Source organism: Mytilus californianus, unplaced genomic scaffold (genome assembly GCF_021869535.1).
Source record: "Mytilus californianus isolate M0D057914Y unplaced genomic scaffold, xbMytCali1.0.p SCAF_22, whole genome shotgun sequence".
Lineage (NCBI taxonomy): Eukaryota > Metazoa > Mollusca > Bivalvia > Mytilida > Mytilidae > Mytilus > Mytilus californianus.
Genome location: NW_026262671.1, coordinates 1,772,011 through 1,793,343, shown reverse-complemented (window position 1 = coordinate 1,793,343; position 21,333 = coordinate 1,772,011). Strand labels below are relative to the sequence as shown.

The 21,333-nt window shown below is 31.8% G+C and overlaps 1 long non-coding RNA gene across 1 annotated transcript; it reads right to left on the bottom strand.

Annotated features, from left to right (window-relative positions):
* Nucleotides 1-14,041: 14,041 nt before the first annotated feature.
* On the bottom strand, nucleotides 14,042-20,596 carry LOC127732084 (uncharacterized). Its single transcript, XR_007996052.1, has 2 exons — nucleotides 20,009-20,596; nucleotides 14,042-15,025 (listed from the first exon to the last, which is right to left on the bottom strand). It is a non-coding gene; the product is annotated as an uncharacterized LOC127732084 (long non-coding RNA).
* Nucleotides 20,597-21,333: the final 737 nt, after the last annotated feature.

Sequence of the window (21,333 nt, the reverse complement as noted above, 5' to 3'; positions counted from 1 at the left end):
AGAAAACTAAAGACTGAGCAACACGAACCCATAAAAAACTGGGGTGATCTCAGGTGCTCCGGAATGGTAAGCAGAACCTGCTCCAGATGTGGCACCCGTCATGTTCCAATTACGTTGTCGCCTCAATCCCGTCCCCTTTTCGACTCGACTGTGACATCAACAAATGAGATCCATCACCGAATGTGTACTTACAATAATGTGGAACAGGATCTGCTTACACATTCAGAGCATCTGCGATCATTCCAAGTTTTTTACCACTGTGTTCTGTTTATTTTGTAGTGTTTTGTACCCCGTTTGAGTTTTTCCGTCGTATTTTGTGATTGTTTTGTCGATCTCTTTTTCGACTTATAAGTTTTTATTGACCCTTTCGGTATCTGTTATTGGTAGAGTACACATTTCATTCCCGGAGTATATTTTATATGTTCCTTGATATATTGTATTATTCTCTCCAAAAAGAATTCTACTACGTTGCCTCAACACACATACACACTGGATTTTTTTCTAGAAATAAGTATTCCGTATCGTCAGTTTTTAAGTTGTTTCATGATATGATATCGATTATTTGAGGTATCATGTTTTCCGTTCCAAATAATATTGTATTCCCTTTCGTGGTTGTTTATTCCCTCTAAATATTATTTGGTTCCCTCAATATGTCATTTAGTATAAAAGAACAAAATATAACTATTTTGACAGCATAGCCTTGCTTGCTACATGTATGTCCGTGTCTGTAGTCGAATTTTACAAAGTTTTAGATTTCAATGAACGTAATTTATTTACACTTGATAAATTAAGTCAGGGTTAGGTAACCACAAATTAATGAAAACCTTTACCAATTTCCTTCATAGTTACGAAGATTTAGCAAAGATATGTGGCTGTTCCTGTAAAGTTCATAAAGGTTATCAATTTAACACAATAGTGAAACCTTTAAATATTGTTTATATTGGTACTAGCATTGATTTTTCTTTTACAAAATAAAAACATAACTAAATATGTATTGCTTCATATAAACAGTTGTGAGATTATCCTACATTTGTACATCCTGTCGATATTGTTTACTTAAATTTTGGCGTTGCACTAAGTCATGCGTTTCTCAGACTGTTTATGACGTCTTTACACTTAATCTGTTGGATTCGCACTGATTGATATTTTAGTCTGGGAGAACATGCTTCACTTAATAGTTGTAATTGACATTGAATTAGCTTTCAGTACATGCTAGTACTTTAATTTCGCTTTGTTTCTATTGTTTAATGTTAATTGTCTTTATGCCTCGTACCGACCTTTCGAGTTAAGCCAATTGCTACTGATTTTTACAATTTGTTCTTATGTTGTGCTGTTACACCACTGTCCAAGGTTAAGTAGAGGGTGGAGCGCTCAGAAACATGTTTGACCACATTCTTCATGTGCAGGTTCCAATTCAGGAGCCTGTAGTTCAGTTGTTATTTTTCGTTCTGTACTGTTATATTTGTTTTTCGTATATTTTGAAATACATACAGCCATTGGATTTCCCGTTTGAATTGTTTCACATTTTATCGGTTTCTTATATATCCGACTATACGGTATGGGGTTTTCTCATTGTTGAAGGCCTTACGGTTTCCTTTAATTACTAACATTCACTTTTTTCGAGGCCTTGTGCATAATTGTCTCATAGGCAATCATACCACATCTCCTTATTTTCATATAAATCGAGAGAATCGAATAGTGTTTTAAAAGAACGAAATAAACTATCGCCCTGGAAAAGTGTTTTTGTTTCTTTCCATATCCTCTATTGATCTCTTGAACCCTGACAAGGGACGTTTTAAAATCCACTGTGCTGAGTATTTATATCAGAGATATATATTATTACTATTGGTACTATACGTCTCTGGTTATATGAATGAATTATTTATTCCATGTGAAGGCATCTCACAATCTGGAATGAATTATCCAAGATGAGCAATATTAAAATAGTTTTTTATTTCAATCCCAAATATATGTAAAGTTTTAGATGCCTAAGTGATTTATTTAACCATTTTATATGAGTGTAGCTTTTAATACCTACTTAGTTTCACTAATGTAATGAATGTAGCTATGCATATCTGTTAAAAGAAAAAGTCCGGAGTATACATTGAGGAAGATGTGATAGGGACACTATAATGCGTGGTCACACTGAAGTGTGAATGTCTGCGTCGAAGTGCGATGGTTCTTTTGCTGATATATGATGGTCTATATCATGTATATGTATATGTACAATTATTATGTGAGTTTGATTGCCTCATTTACAACAGTCGAATAAGATTTGATGCTTATTTTAAAATGACGTCCTTCTTTCGCTTTGTAAACAACACCATAATAAAATCATATACTTGGCGCCGACTCACAGATGTTCATATATATTTATTTATGGCTGTTACCACTTATGTCGCCCGTAAATCCACATGTAATGTAACCTTTGTACTAAAATTAAAATTAAAAAACCTACAGAACCGATATTCATTTTCTAATCTTAAACACCAATAAATAATGCAGCGGATCGAAAAATATACAAAATCAATATAATTTAAAATTCCGCGAAATACCACAAAGCTCTTGACGCATTAACGTCCCATACGTGTACGGTCCACATTCGGATAATATTGCATTACAATAGAGTTTTGAGGTAGGCTATGCTTTATTTGTGTGTTTAAAGTGTTATTCTTACATTTATGGATGTGAGTAAATCAGCATGCCGACTCGCTCACAATGGTTACAAAATGTAAAATGTACATTTGACGGTAAAAAGTAGCCAACGAACAACAAAATGTTTGGGTTAGAATAATAGAACGAAACACTTTTTCTATAGATGTTATTTACGAAATGCAAGCCATATATTTATTGAAAATGTTTAGCTTTATCTTACGGGCGTCGAATAGAACAGCCACACTCATGGGAAACTTCGCATTAGATTTTTAAATTCCCGTGTGTATCTTATATGACGTCAAAAATTCAAGCGGTGCAGATTCTCGGTTCAAGCGGCACAGATTTCCAAATAGCGATAAGATTTATTAGAATCGAAAAAAAATCATACAGGCCATAGATTTGTTATCATTTTCACATAGCCTTGGGCAGGTGAAAAATTCCAACAAATCTGTGGCTTGCATGAATTAAATTCATAAAATTGTTTCGTTCTGACGTTTTTGAAGTATTTGCATTTCAAAAAAATACCACGATTTTCAGTCTTTGAATTACATGTAGTACTGGTTTCGATGTAAAAAATAACTTCACATGTAGCGTCTATAGTGATAAATTTCTGACCGGTTTTACGAACGTTGTCTTGATTTTTTGTCCAAGCTTATTTACAAAGTAAACAACAACGACACAGTTATGACTGGAGATGCAAAGACTGTTTAGCATGCCTGCTTTAAATAAACCGGTTAAATTCTCGATGATTTACTTCTTATGATGAAAGCTACATCTTACAATCATGTGTTTTCTACATCAACATATATGAAAAGGAAAACATTGAAATTATTTTATGTAATCCATCACACTTCCGCGTTATCACCAACGCACTTTGGTGTAGCTATCAACAAGTTATGGCCACAATGCCACCGACGCACCACTTCGTGATAAAAAACGCACTTCAGCGTCAAACTATCGCATTTCGGCGTGATCATAGTGGTTCGGACACCATCACGGTGTAGAGTCCTACATATATATGACCAAAATATAAATTGTTGATTGAAAATGACAATGTATGATTGATGCGCCATCAAGAGATGGTTCTGGCAATGTAAAAATTGCACACGAGTTAAAGATGTAGGAGGACTTGTGCACTTACTCCTGCTACAGTCAGGTATCTTGGATTCGCAAGATATCATAATCGTCATTTAGATATGATAAAAAAGTACATAAAAGATATATCAGAATAGGAATCATATTTCTCTACTTTTTTCACTATTTTCACATTTCCCAAACGATTGTGAAAATATTGTTCTCCTCACTAGTGAAATAACGGTTCTCGGTAAATGATTGGTCGAAATTTCAATTATGACGTCAATTTTTCTTGATTTCTTCTGATTTCCTATTGTGACGTCATGACAAAAAGGCGACCATGTCTGGTGACGTCACATATGAAAAACACAACTTTCAGCAATGTTTAAAAAGAAAGGATAACCTTGTTTAGATATCGTCTTAAAATCATCAGAGAAACAGATTCCACCACTATATATCGTGTATTACCATTTTTCTCAACGCTCAACAGTTTAATTTTTAATTTTAAATAATTTAAAAGCTCCGCAAGCCTCGCGTTTTAAATTTTAAAATTTATGTGTCTCGAGTGGAGAAATATCGTTATACACTTGATGGAGTGGTGGAATCTATATTTTTTAAATGTTGACGATGATGATATGTTGAGAGGTAACTGTTTATAAAAAATGAAAGACTCGTAATTGCAGGAATTGTTCTAACTAATACAATGCAATGAAAAATAACAAAAGACCATTTCAAATATTTTTTACATTTCATTGTCGTCTGTATTGAATCAAAGATATATTGAATGATCTTCATTACACACGATAGACATAAATGATGATAATTTGGGATACCTAATACGTAGACGATAAGGGGAGAAGATAACTAGGGTGCAATTATAAAAAGTGTATAAAAAACTTACATAAGTCAAACAACAAAAGAAAAACACCACGCAGAAACTATTCTTTATACAACCTGGTATCTATAGTAAATCCTAATGATTCTATGTATTTTAAAATATTTTCGTATGCATTTCTTGCTTAGCACATAGATAACGCAAATCACTATTTATCAAAATGAATATTCTTCTTTATTTACTCAGATGCTCAGGAAGGTTAGCAGTTTCTGTACCACTATTTTACATCCTTAGAAACTCTCAATTGTTATTTCTGTGTTTTGATATGTTCATCTGTCTTTCGTTTTTAGAACTACATTGATCATTGCGGGTGATATCATGCACATTCATCACACATGAAATAAAAATTAGTATGTTTTTATTATCAAATAATTGTACAATGATGAATGACTTCACCATCATACTGATTTAGATAAAAACAATTACGAACAAATACTCTTATGATCCCTCATAAATGTATATCATTAACATAGAAATGTTTATAGAAATTACATGTTTTTTAACGAAACTGTGAGGACGGAATTTCGATAACTAGCAATTAAAAGTTTAAAAAATGCATAATGTTTGCCTTTTTCTGTTCATTCTTTACATTTATATATCATGTATATCTAGTTTCTAATTTTAAAATTGAATTACAATTGGAATTATAAATTCTACCTAAATCAATCTTCGATAGTCAGATGCAGTTCAACGATTTCATCAGAATTTCGTACAAATACGCCAATTTATTTTTAAAGTAACCTTACATCCTATGATGTCTGTTTGTTAACAGCGGCGGTGTTTTCCTTTGGGCGTACTAGCAAACAAGAATTTTAAAACAATCAAATAATTCCGTAGATTTTGCTAAAATAGAGCGAAGATAATCTATTTTTGGGTGGGGGGATGCCTAATATTTCGGAAGATTTAAAGTTTTGTAAACATGTTAGTTAATTTATAATCATGACCACATCAATGAGAATTCATGTCAGCACAAATGTGCTTACTACTGGGCTGGAGTTACCCTCGGGGTAGAAACACCAACCAGCAGTGGCATCGATCAAGTTGAAATAAATAAACTCATCATCGATCAAAGAATTAGTAAAAAAAAGTAGTTAGATACATTATAGTACCAAGACAGCAATCTTATTTATAACTGATAGAAATATAGATTACATCTCGACCAAGACACCCTATAAAAAGATAACAACATTATACAAAATTCCACATGAAAAACATCATCTTCTGGAGCATGTATTATTAAACAACAAGGAGAACTCAGATGATCATGAGAGGAAAAAATTTTGAAAATGTGATAGTTATAAACAAAAAACATCCGAAAAGAAGTTGGTTATTGTGCCTAAGTCAACTGTGACAATGATCCGTTATTGTGATTTTCACCTATATTTATAGATTGTATCTCCTTTAGTGGCTATGTTATTATATTACACATTTCATATCAATACATCTTTTAAATCTGTTGGTATGGGATTAGGTTGCAACATTTTTGACATATAAACAAAAGATCAATAGTAACAGTTATAATTAATACAATCAGCCATGCACTACTGAATGCATTTAGTGTCTTTATAATGATGTTTAACATTTTAATCTTTTGTAAGTCTCAGGTATAGGATCAAGTTGCACAAATATTAAAATCCCTACATACAAAGATTAATTGTTCCGTTAAAGGTACAATACGCCATACACTATTACATGCATTTAACAATAGTAATTTGGTCCGATTAGAATTTAAAGATATAATACGTGTGGTTTGATTATAGCTTTTTTCTAGTGATTTTATATAACATTTTTATCTTTGAATATTTCATAAGACATCGTAACATCAATGCCACGGTGTAGTTACAGTGTAGGACACACACTTGTATGCAAGTTACTTAGTTTTCTTTTCTTTTTTTAGTCAACAAGAAATCACTAATTACACAATAATACGATTAACACAGAAGAAAAATGTGCGTTTTATGGAAATAGAAAAAAAGAAGGACAAGAGTTAGTGCCTATTTCCCTTGTATTCACTAGCAGGATCAAAATCTAAAAATAGTCAAATCCGAAAGAAAATTGAATACAAGGGAGTCATAAGTAAGTATAATAAAAATACCGAACTCCAATGTAAATTCAATCGACCAACAATAAAAAAAAAAACTGACATATTTCTAATGTGGTACAGGCATTTTCCGAAGACAGTTTATATATGATCTTTACCTCGTATATGTTTTACCTACAGTTTTTACGTATTCCTACATGTTTAAACTCAAAATTAATGTCAGCGCCAACTGATGCTGTTGATACAAAATTGCAAATTTTACATGTTTTTGTCATATTTTGTTTCCAAAGAAATAAAATGGTATTCGAAAAATAATTCAAAGATCTAATTACAAAATAAGATTCGATTTTGGTTACAGATGTCCGTCTTCTATACTGTTTGGATAAATACTCAACATTTATTTTTTTTTTCAAAATCAGTAAACATTGTCATTTAAGGCTTATCTTTATGCGTATATAGTTGGTAATCTGTTAAGAAATACAAAAACAAAATGTACACCATAACATGGTCAACACACAAGGCTATGATACTATGATTTAAATTAAAGATTAAAAATATTTTTGAAAATAGCCTTGATGTAAAATAAAATCCAGGCCATTGCCCTATCTTTATTGACTGCGTTGAATTGCTTTACTACACACGCATTGAGAAGAAGAACGAGGACATACACACATGTAATTTCGAAATTAATATGGCGATAATGTCTTTTATATTTTATCTGCACACAAAAAAGTATACTTTCAAAAGAAGGAATTTTAGCAGGTAATGAGATTAATGTATCACGATATTTCAACACTTGATTTTTAATCAACCAGGATGCTTACCGCTAAGATAAATGTTTCCTCATATATCATACAAATCGCGTTTCTCTCATATTTATCAGTTAAACTCTGTGTGTTTACTTAGTTTTTACAACCAACAATCAAATTTAATTAAAATTAAATTTAATTAATTAAAGAAACAAAATTGTTGTGTAAAATATAACTTGTTTCAATTTTCTAAAGAATCTTTAACTTCTTTCAAAAAATAATGATAACAGAGGATACGAATGTAATTGATCGATTGTTGCTTAAGTAACGTTCAGTGGCAAATATTCCATGGATATCAAGGACGAGAAGAAATTAATAATTATTGATATAAGTAGGTTCAGTGAGATAGGTCGTAGGAGACTTGGATGAAGAGAAGACATTACGGGATAAAAAGAATATGTTAATCCACCTTTTCTACATATTATAGGAAATGCCTGTACCACGTCAGGAGTATGGCAGATGTTTTCCATTCGTTTGATGTGTTTGAACTTTTGATTTTGACATTTGTTAAGGGACTTTCCGTTTTGAATTTTCCATGTTGTTCGGTATTTTTGTTATTTTTCTTTTAGGATAGGTTCAGAAATGTTGCTATCTGCATGTATCAAAATTTTTTTTTTCTATAAGTGTTTATCGTGCAGACATCATACGCAGGATACAATAAACGTACCGATTTCGACATTATATGACCGGGTATTTATACATCGAGGACAGCCAATTAGTTGCAGGAGAGGACGAACGTCTTCAAATGTTTGACGGGTAAGGTCCAGATAGTACAATACTGTATACCCTACCAACCTTTGATTTCAATTCGAAGTAAGGGAGTCGCTGATTTTAGTTATATCCATCTTAGGACACTGATTTTTAACTAAATTTGGGAAAACAATAGAGGCTCCCTCTAATCACCACAAGATTATTACATGGACTTTAAGCTTGACTTCTTTTTTTTCACTCCGGCCTCGTTGGCCGAGTGGTCATAGAAGTCGAGCTACTGTATCATTAACCTGTCATTACTGGGGTTGTGAGGTCGAATCCCGCACTTAGCACGTGCGACCCACTAGAATCTTAATGGCTAGCATTCATTTTGTCAATTTTCCAACCAAAGTTTAGTGGTGCTCCTCGGGCACTCCGGCTTCCTCAACCAATAAAATATAACCGACGCCAAAAAGCAATAATACTGCTGAAAGTGGCGCTAAACACCAATCAATCAATCAATATTCATTCTATAATTTTGTTCAAACTTTGCCTTGCATGTAGTATAATACACAACACTCTACTGATATCCCGATATTGAACAAATAATACTATATAAATATAAATATGAAGAAACTATGATAAATATTCGATTTTTGTTTTCTTATAAGTTATATGTCACTGAAGAAAATTAATGTTTCTTAAGTTAATTGAATACAAATGCGTGATATAACGAGATTTAACCTATTCTAAAATCCATATATACCATCATACACATCGATCAATAATTAAATTTTAATGCGTCTAATAAATGATGTTTAATATTTCAACTGAAATGTTTTGTGGTAGTTTTATATGACATTTTTTTTCATATTTTGTCAACAATGGACTACAGAAATTAGGTGTATTTGTGGTGTACAATATGGGATACACACTGTTTTGAACAGTTCTTGTTTTTGTTCTTTTGTTCTTTTTTTTTTTTTTTTATTATTTAACATGCATCTATTAATAACACAGATGCGTAAAGTTTGTGCAAACATATGTGTTTTCTTGATTATACAGTAGAAATATCCTTTAGAGCTGGTGAAAGAAGTCAACTTAGGAGCGCTGCGATTGGATTTAAGGGTACAATATATTTTTTTATTTATTTTTGACAGGGACTTTCTATACTAAGAATAGTATAGAAAGTCCCTGTTTATGAATAACTACAGTGTGTATATTAACAATATAAATTTTGAAACCCATTGAAATACTTTCTTGAGAATTATTCGAAAAGACTTCCAAATGTTCATCAATTTGATGTAAAATGACGGTGGGCATGGATACCATAAACAAGCTTCGTTGGAAGATGGTCATTATACTATTTGAAATAAATTTCTTCAACAGAATAATGAAGTATATATACCACACTTAACTGTTTTGTCCAGGTTTTTATCATAAAAAGTGGTAATTTTAGAAAATGTAAGAATTGTCGCCAATGGAAGAATACATACTTTCGATTTCCCTATAACTAACTATGATTAACACGCACTTACAAGAAAAAGTAGGTGAATGCGACATTGGCATTGCGTTAAAATTTCTTGATGATAGTTTTGGGCCCATATGTATAATATTCTGATAAAGTGCTTACTTTTAGAATTAGATTTTTCAACGGGTTAATGGGACTTCTAGAATCATGATGCATAAAAACTTAAAATGTAATTAATATCAATGTTTACCGCTTCGTTAAATGTCCTCCAATATACTAGATAAGCAGAGCCGAACGTTATGATGATAAAGATTTAAAACTAACTCAATCTATTTCATATAAATATAAGAGAACAAGGTAGTTTTGAATGTTTGAGGCTCAACGTGGGAACTGTATGGCATAAGATGCATTTTTAAATTGGACGAAAAACATCGCTATGCATAAGGGTACAAACATACGATAAACATACATATCATTTATATGTTTATGTGTTTGAGTTATCTTTGGTGTAGTTAAATCTAAGGTTCTCACCGAAAATCCCATGTTGTTACGGGTAGATGAGTTTGCATTAAAAATATAACATTTGTTTGTATAAATTGTTTGAACTTATTAACATTCATTGTCCTGAGTGATCGGTTGGAATTTTACTCATTGTTTATACCAAAATTCATTCAAAATAATATTTAAACCATGCGCTAAATGTAAGTTTAATTGGTGAATACTTGAAAAAAGAAAAGGCAAATTTGGCATCCAATATCAATTTTTAACGGTTTCGAGAACTGCAGAATAGAGGGAAATTATGTATTAAACCAATATATGACTTAATAACATGCAGTGTACGAAGAATATATTTGATATAGATATTTGCATTCATCAGTATTGACAACACGCCGCCTGTCTCGACCTTATGTTTATTGCATATTAGATTAAAAATGGGGTGGGGGATTAGTGTAATTTAATTCAGCACATCACATCCTATTATCCTTTTGAAATAATATAGATTTGATGTTTTTCAATCATATTATAGCACTAACAGGCTAATACCACAAGGCCGCGTGGCCTAACAAAAGTACTTTGTTTTCGTTATAAAAAACGATAATGGATGTCTAATATGTAACTAGATCCTTAATAGTATCTTTAACAAATCACAAACATAAGCCAATCAATTATTTTCTTTTCCGGATATCGTCCATTCTCATCAGTTGTTTTACCAACAAAGACGCTTAGTTACCGACTTTTAATGCACCCACCTAACATACGGCTATATTATATATCATTCGAAAGCTTTTTAACTGTACTTTCTGTTTTGTCAATAATTCGTATGGTGCAATTTTCGTTAAATCAAGGTCATTCCTAATATTCCTAAATTTTGCTAGAATTGAACAAAATGCCATTTTCTGGTACATGTATGATATTTTTTTATCTAAAAATCATCCGAACCTTATAAAACAAAATACCATAATTCCAAATCAAATGCAAACTAAATTGTTGATTTCGCAAAATTTATAGAAAATTACATTTCTTGAAAAAACTTCAAAAAATTATTAAAATGCAATAAAAGCAATTTTTTCCTGAGGTTTGAATATTGACATGTCAAAAAAAAGAATAGATTTATCGTTTATAGGCTAAGGGAATGTTTTTCATCATTTTAAACTGCAATTAATATGTTATAGGTCAGGATGCAGCCTTCTAATGAAGCTTTTGCAGTTGCCCTAAAAACACCATCTGCAAATAGGGATCTTTTTTTTTTGGCTAGATAATATCGTCAATATCGGCAGAAAATGATTAACCATATTTGAAAAAAAGTTATGGAAAAACTTTAAGGAACAAAAAAGATATATTTAGTAACGAATAGTTTTCCGATGTTGAAAGACATATTACGAAGTTTATTCTCGTTCAATATTCGAATGAAAATTGTTTGTACTATGCGCTTTTCAATAACAAATCCGTTTAATTTTAGCCCATCATTATATACTTTATTAGTTGTTTTATCAAACATGACTGAAAATTCATATTGTGGAAGATTGAATACCATTCCTAAGCAACTGTGATCTTCACCGGGTTTAGGTAGTGTTCGCACATTTCGGTGAAGTGTTTTTAGGAATATTCCTCCAACATTTCTTGGTAAATTGTAGTGAAGTTTCAAGTTTAAAAGTGCACATATGGAGGTTGTACATGAAGGGATTGTTTTTATTATACACATAATCAAATAGAATTCAAAATAGTAAGCACTTCAAATTTACCATAACATACCTGCTTTTAGGCTATCTTATAAAGTTAACCCCAATCTAATTAAAATGTACATCTCTGATTTCGTTATCCTCCTCATACGATATATGAGCAGGCGAGCCGTGATTGATCTGAATTTTAGTCAGATTGTGTTAACCCATGTTTTTTACACTTAAACATACCATTTTGTACGTTTTTATCCCCATGCCAACTAATATCACTTATTATTGTTGCGAGATCTTCGAACCATTAGTAACCCAAAACGAAAAAAATAAAAAAATAAAGTAAGAAAATCACAAAAAGTCGCTGTCAAACCAACAACAGAGGGCTTAGTGGAAACTATATATCCACAAAAAAACTTTGAGTTTAGATGATATAAAACCAGTTAAAAAACTGGATAATTCAACCACAATTTTCATTTCTCACAATTGTATAAATATTTAGAATAAAATACATTCATTTTAACCATATATATTCTTAATGTACATATACTATCTTTAATATGCCAATGTTCAATCAATGCTTGACAGATGATCTACTAAAATAGCGCTCTGTTTTTCTGAATGATTTAAATGAAAATATTATGTGGCACATCTACATTGAAATAATGCAAAACCATGACCAATTAAATTTGAAATGAAAGTGGTTCAAATGCATTTACATTTCAGTTTCTATTAAGCAAATGTATTTGTAACATGTAGCTGAAGTAAACATTAATATCAAAACTGCTTTGTTTGGTAAGAGGTTGCCTACTTTTACAAAAGGTTATGATGCTGATTGTTATTTTTTTGTGTGACACGTACAAAGTACTTTCGTCCGTGATACTCATAAATATAATTAATGTATTGTTGACGGGAATTGCAAGTTTTCCTGTCGAAGGTCGGTGGTTCCACATGCATGGCACTCCGTGGGCCTAAACCAATAAAAACTGATCGCCAAAAAATACTTAAGAGCTTGTCTCACAGAAAACCATGCAAAAGTGTCCAGGAGTGAATTTTGCGGAATCTCTTGAAATTTGGTACACACAACACTTAGGCCATGCCAATATCACTTGCCAAATTTTTTTCTTAAAATTTATCGGATAGCAGAGTTTTACAGCGCCATCTATTTTCACCCTTTTTTTACGGGAAAATTTCCAAATTCAAGGTTTTTTTATGGATTTTAATCCAACAAATAATCAGTTCTAGCCATGATAAATATCTTTTTTGCCCAATGCATGTGATAAAACATTATTAAGGAAATAAAATCATGTAAGTAATAAATTTATACTAATTTGTTTTTAGTAGGGCCTCTATATTTATTAAACAGGTGTTTGAGGATTTGGCTATTTTACCAAATTTAGGACCTGAGGAAATGCGAAAATATAGAAAAGGTGAAGCTGTAATTAAAAGATGAATATATCAAAATGAACAACTATGATAGCTTAAAGAAATATAAAAAATCCACCCACGGCAAATATTTAGAAATATATTTATTATATATCACTGTACGGCTATTTTTTATAGTATTTTTATAAAAATTTTCATGTAACAAAATCTTTTTCTTAACACAAAGTCACAAATTAGGGTGCAATTCTTATCAAAATGAGTGATTTTATACTTCAACTGCTGTTTCTTATTAATTCAAAGCAAAATCATAGTGAAAACGATAATCAAAGTACTAAAAGCTCTCATGGAAAGCTCTATTTTACAAATGAAAAAAAAAGACGGTTAGATTCAAAATCCAGTTTCTCCAATTTGAAACTGCTAATTGCATGTTTTGTCTTTAACCTGTTTCCTTGAGTATATCTGGCACCTGCTTTTATATGTACTTTAATAATCATAATGAAATATAAGCACAGAAATGTGCTGGATCAGCATATTTATTCAAATGTAATGTTGTTGGAAATTTTCCATGCTACTCATGAACATTAATTTGTGTGTGATTATGCCCTTTATTCAATATTTTGGTCCAATAGTACCTGATATGGAGACTGTAAAATTAGAAAAACACAAATCCTAACATTAGTCAAAATGAAAAGAGCTTGGTTACATGTAGGTCAGGTTTGAAAAGGTGATGACAGAATATTTTTTTATAAATTTTTAACTAAAAAAACCCATCAGAATCTTTTTTTTTCCAGTGTAAATTACACAAAATTTTAGCTTTTTTTTTTGTTTGTTTTTATACAATAAGACACTGAATCCTTTACATTTCTTTTTAATAGCCCATAATGACATTCAAATGATTAATCTTATCATGATTATAGAATTTATAGTTCATAAAATTATTGATACCAGCTGACTTGGCAAAAACTGACCAACTCTCAGTTTACAGCAAAAGTAGCCACATCATTGTCTTTGTACTATTCTATGAATTGTCACATCCATTCTGGCTTATAATTCTCATTGTATATTCACAAAAACAAGATCAGCACATCTAATATCTACCATGAATAGCATTATTCTTATTTTGGGTAGGTTCTCTCTATCGTCACTTATTCACTTTCATTTTCAGAAACTAACTGTTTGGTGGTTGAGGTCTCTGATTTTTCGTACAGAAAGTATGCATTGATTCTTTTAGTTTGTTAAGTTATTAATCAGTTTCCTTTTTCAAAAATTATCCAACTTAGGCAACTATTGTAGTTTATGTAATTTGGAGCTTCATTATTTTGATTATGACTAAATACCATGATTACATAAAATATGGAATTTTTCCAGTTCTACATCAGCTTCACAGATACATGTATAAGTAGTTTTGGACTTGCAGTGTGAATCTTAATACTTTTCTCTTACTGCGATGTAGCCTTTCAAACTCCATTTTCTGAATATCTGCTGACATTTTATTCAGTATCTTACGTAACTGCTAAGTTCAATATATCGACCATATCCACACATGAACATTTGCACTTTGAAGCCTGGATATTCAGTCTTGTCCTATCCCTTTGAAACATTTTGTACATGTTTTTTCAAGTATGAAATTTCTCCACAACTTCTATCATGATTTATGCAGATCAGGACATGAACAGAAAAAAATTAACATGTGCATCATGCTAAACAGTAAGTAGCTTTGACTGTTGAAATTTCATTCATAGGCGGCTTGTTTTCTTGTACATTGTACATATAAGTTATACTGCTCTAGCAATGAATAGCTTCGGAAGTATGTGCTCACTGAATAGCCTGGACGACCTGAAACATGAAAAAATTACATTGTTAGATATACAAATATAACCCTTTTGAACAGAAACCAAATTATGACAGAAAGAAACAACATCTTATATATAATAAAAAAACAATTTTAATACAATCGACAATGATGTTAGGTTGCTGTCCCATTGACATATAATCCACATCTCCTTTTACTCATGTGCGTGATGTGTGCAAAAAACTGATGTAACTATACATGTACATGTATGTACATACTAATATGATAACTTTAAATTAGATTTTTAAATCCCAACCTTAAAAATACATGTATTCCGGCCCTGAGAACAATTTCGATTTCGCCTGCATGGTTAACATTGTAATGTAAACAGAGTTGGTTAATTTAAATTTTAACTTACTTTTACTCATTTTTAAAATAACGAATTTCAATCATGACAATAATTATGAGAGTGAGAGAGTATAGTATCATGCATGGCAATACATAGTCCCCAACTGGTTAAAATTTCATTATACTGGAGCAAAATGCTATATTTGATCTATAACTTGGCATGGTGTATTGTAATAAATATCAAGTCAATATCTACAAGCATGATAAATAAAATGCTCCGCTGGGCGCAGCTTGATACGACTGCAGAGGTCGAACCCTGAACAGTTGGGGCAAGTATGGACACAACATTCAAGTTTGATACAGCTCTGAATTTGGATTGTGATTAAATATTTGACACAGCATAGGTTTCTGACACAGAATGAATGTGGTCTAAGAACTTAAAAAGTTTTAATTTACCTTAGTATTATGGTCCAATATCCAATGTATAAATACATACACGGTTAGATTCATTATATCAAAGAACCCCAAGAATTCAATTTTTGTTAAAATCAAACTAAGTTTAATTTTAGACCCTTTGGACCTTAATGTAGACCAATTTGAAAATAGGACCAAAAATTAAGAATCTAAATACACTGTTCAATTCAGCATATCAAAGAACCCCAATATTTCAATTTTTTTTTAAATCAAACCATATCATTATTATTTGCTTTTATATATAAATAAAAAATAACCAACTTAAAATGAAAAATTTTAAAGAAAAAAAAAAAGGAAAAAAGAGTCCCTCCCCCCAATTTTATATCACCCCCAAACTCAATCCCAGCCTTCCCTTTGAAGTATGGTATCTTGCAGTACAATTTCAGAGAGATCCATACACTTGAACACAAGTTATTGACTGGAAACTGCAAAAATGCTTGTTTTTTGGCCCCTTTTTAGCCCCAAATTCCTAAATGTTTAGGGCAATTACCCCCAAACTCAAACCCAGCTTTCCCTTTGTGATATGGAACCTTGTAGTACAATTTCATAAAGATCCATACACTTACACACAAGTTATCGTCATGAAACTAGAAAAATGCTTGTTTTTTGCCCCTTTTTTGGCCCCTAATTCCTAAAATTTTGAACCAATTACCCCCAAAATCAATCCCAGCCTTCCCTTTGTGGTATGGTACCTTGCAGTACAATTTCAGAGAGATCCATACACTTGAACACAAGTTATTGTCTGGAAACTAGACAAATGCTTATTTTGGCCCCTTTTTGACCCCTTATTCCTAAACATTTTGAGCAATTACCCAAAAACTTAATTCCAGCTTTCCCTTAGTGATATGGAACCTTGTAGTACAATTTCAGAAAGATCCATACACTAACACACAAGTTATTGTCATGAAACTAGAAAAATGCTTGTTTTTTGCCTCTTTTTTGGCTTCTTATTCCTAATATTTTGAGGAAATTACCCCCACAATCAATCCCAGCATTCCCTGTGTGATATGGAACCTTGTGGTACAATGTCAGAGAGATCCATACACTAACACACAAGTTATGTCTGGAAGTTACAAAAATGCTTATTTTTGGCCCCCTTTTTGGCCCCTAATTCCTTAACTGTTGGTACCATAACCCCCAAAATCAATCCCAACCTTTCTTTTGTGGTATTGAACCTTTTGGTAACATTTCATGGAGATCCATTCACTTAAACTTAAGTTAGAGTGCGAAAACCAATGTGTCTTCGGACGACGACGACGACGCCAACGTCATACCAATATACGACCGCAAAGTTTTTTGCGGTCATATAAAAATGTGCGGAAACCTGAGTATTTGAGTGAAATTATTAGGTCTATTGACCATAACTCTGGACAAAATCATCGGAACGGAACTAAATTTGAACTTGATCTGTAACTTGTCATGACGAAAATAGATATCAAATATCAAATCAATATTTTCAAGCACAAAGAAAAAAAAGTGAGGAAAACTGATTTCCCGAACTGAAGGAATGACAGACAGACAGATAGATAGACGGAGTGCAAACCAAAAATTCAATATTACATGATAGAAAGAGTAATTAGTACAAATGTACTAAACATCAAGGTCTCATACCTAAAGTTAATCTCAGTTCAGAAGAAAAATTATTTTTTATTTAGTTTTACCCTTGTCCATCCGTACGTACGTCCCAAAATTGGTTTCCGTTCTCTAACTTAAGTTTTCCTCAACCAAATGTTATCAAACTTATACATAATGCTTATTACCACAAAACACAGATACAGTTTGAATTTTGGTGGCGTCACTTTAAATGTTCTAGAGTTATGCCCATTTATAAATGGAAAAATTGCAAAATTTTTCATTTCCGTTCTCTAACTTAAGTTTGCCTCATCAAAATGTTATGAAACTTATACACAATGCTTATTAACACAAAACACAGATTAATTTTGAATTTTGGGGGCGTCACTTTTACTGTTCTAGAGTAATGCCCCTTTACAAATGGAAAAACTGCTAAATTTTTCATTTTTTTTCCAAAAATATCAATGTCATTATTCAAGTGATTTTTAAAATTGAAGTTATCTTCCTTTGTCCATGATTATAGTTAAATCAACTACAATTAATGCTTTATACAATACAATGTTTAATTTTGCCTTCCACTGATAAAACACAGATCAAGTTGAATTTGAGTAGTGTCACTTTAACCATTATTGAGTTATGCCCCTTTATAAATCGAAAAATTGCTAAATTTTTAGTTTCTATTCTGTAACTTAAGTTTGCCCCAACCAAACATCATGAAACCTATATACAATACTCATTACCACAAAACTAAGATCAAGTACAAATATTTTTTCCGTTCTCTAACTTTAGTTTGCCTCAACCATATGTTATGAAACTTATACACAATGCTTATTACTACATAATACAGATGAAGTACGAAATTCGGTGGCGTCACTTTTACCATTCTTGAGTTATGTCCCTTTATAAACATAAAAATTGCTGAATTTTTCGTTTCCGTTCTCTAACTTTAGTTTGTCTCAATCAAATGTTATAAAACTTATACATAACCGTTCTAGAGTTATGCGTGTTTACAAATAGAAAAATTGCTGAATTTTTCGTTTCTGGTCTCTACTTAAGTTAGCCTCAACCAAATGTTATAAGACTTACACACAATGCTTATTACCACAAAACATAGATCACGTTCAAATTTGGATAGCGTCACTTTTACTGTTCTTCAGTTATGTCCCTTTATAACTATATGATATGCAAGCGGGGGCATCATCTGTGTCCACAGGTGGACACAATCCACATTTATGTTGCATAATGATGGATAATTGTTTTAAACAAAAAGTGTAAATTTTGACAATTGAAAATGAGGGATTATTAGCAGATTGTTATAATAATAATAAGGAGATGTGGTATGATTGCCAATGAGACAACTATCCACCAAAGTTCAAATGAAGTGCATGTATACACTACATGTAAGCAATAAGAGGCAACCATTTGGCCTTCAACAATGAGAAAAACCCATACTCATATAGAATCGCTGGTTATAAGTCCTTGACATGAAGAATGTCAACTGAGAAAACTAACAGTATATTTTCATATCAAAACAATATACGAAAAACCAATATATATATGACAGACAAGAACCAACGACAACCACTGTTTCTGTTAAATTAATTCCCAGTTCATATGAAAGATAACGAACAATTTAGAGCTTGACATAGATGATACATGTACTACACCTGTTATTGTAATCTGCATGTTGATAGATAATACATACGAAGGATATATATATCACCAATGTTTTTAACTTGGGAAACTTTTGTCATTAGGTTGCTGACTTTATTAACCCTTTTATTTATTTTATGTATTTAATCATTTGTTAATTGTAAACAACTTAAGCTCTTTTCACAAAAAATCTTGCAACATTATTGATCGAAAATTATACTAAAATGTAATGCCTAATATTGGGTTTTGGTACATATGTCATTTATGTTTGCAATATAAGAGACAAATGAACAGCTTCGCCATTAGCGCCTGTTGCTGTTACAAAAATAAAAGTTCAATAACTTCTCAATGCCATATCAGATGGACGGCTGGACTTACAGACAAATTTATACCATAATAAGTCCCATAAACGGGCATATAAAAAAGTATTGCCTATTGGAAATATATGTAAATACATGTATTATTATATATCTTGCCAAAATTACATTCATGACATTAATATTTATGTACATGTATACATGATGGGTATATGTATTTGTCACAAAAAAAGTGACTGCAGGGACTTTCTATTCTAACAAAGTATAGACTGTCCCTGGTGACTGTTACCAAGGAAATCCCCCCCCCCTTTTCCATCCACCCCCGGAGAGATTTTCTTAATTGGGCTCGTCATAGACTCTGGACTTGGAATCCTAAACTGTAAAAGGATTACAGCTGCGGTTAAATTTCCTTATAACTATAGATATTGTATCACAGGCCCCATTCTGTAGCCAGGAATTTCCATAGGGAGGATACATATGCATTGACTCGCAATACAACCATAACAGAACATTGACTTACACAGTGCCTAGTTGTTTTACGGGGGGGGGGGGGGCTTCATACTAACCCCTCGAACCCCCTGGTCAGGATGGATGTGTATATGCAGACCCTTCTTTAGTGCTTAATATTATATATGCAGACAATGATTCATTTGTTATATTTACCTGCTGTAGTTTACATGCTGTATGTGTCTGTTCAGTTTTCTGTACGGAAGTCCAAGACCTGCTTTAAACTCGACGTTCGTTGTGGTCATAATAGCAACAGCAAACTAAATTCCTTCTTCACTTCACCTCAACATAATCTCTCTGAGTCAGCTCTACGTTTCTGTAATATCTGACACTCAGTGACAGGACATTTTCGTGCAGAAGCACTGAGCTGACAAAATGTGAGAAAACTCAAGAATTTTCTCTTCATATTGCAACATTGACATCAATACAAAGTGTGATGTATCTTTATGCCACTCAAAGAGCTTAGGTAAGGTCCTACTAACACAAGAAGGCTTAGTTGTTAGTGTCAGGGAGGTCTGCATCTGAGCAGTTACCTTCTTTATAGTCTTATGGAGAACAATTTAAAGGGAGATAACTCTTGATAACAATTATTTAGTGAAAGTTACAATATCTTATTTATTCAGATGTTATACATTTGCAAAGTATCTTATCTGAATAAAATCTTTGAAATGTTCAAAATTGAACATTTAAAATGATAATAACATCATATTTTGTTTGATATATACCCAAAATTGGTTTAGAAAAAGTGTGGGAAAAGGCTTGAGGTGGGGTTTTAGAGTTAAAAATAAGGCTATTTCTACTAATTTTCCAAGGGTGGATTTTTTATATTTTTTTATTCCAATAAAAAGGTGTGTAAAGAAATTTATTTCATGTATTTATGTGCTCACCTTTTCGAAAACCAGTGAATTGGCTAGTAAATGACTTATACAAAATAAGGCATTAAAGAGAGCACCCTTTAAGAGTGCAAATAAATAGAAAATGCTTTAAAAATGCATAATTTATGATCTTTTATATATATTTCCACAATATAAATGGCAAGAAACCCAATAGAACTAATTTGGTGACTTTTAAAGTACTTTCAACTAAACATATATTTGAAGGATTTTTTAGCTAATTTTATTCAATTATGCAAATTAGCTTGTTACTAAAAATAGACACAATTCAGAGAAGTACTAGTATGGTAACTATTCAGGAAGTGTAAGTATTGTTATTGATCTATAAGGGTTAACTTTAACAAATTGTGAATTGGTTGGAGAGTTGTCTCATTGGCACTCATACCACATCTTCTTATATCTCTTTATTGCTGATTGCTAGAATTTCCAAATCAAAATCAAAGCATCAAGTTAATATTTACACCTTGAGTGCAATTGTTTGAAAATCCTGGCAGCTGTCCATGCATCATACTTGTATTGTAATAATAGTCATTCGTCTACACATACTTCAAATTACTCATATATTTTAAGTAAGTTCAAGAATGGAAA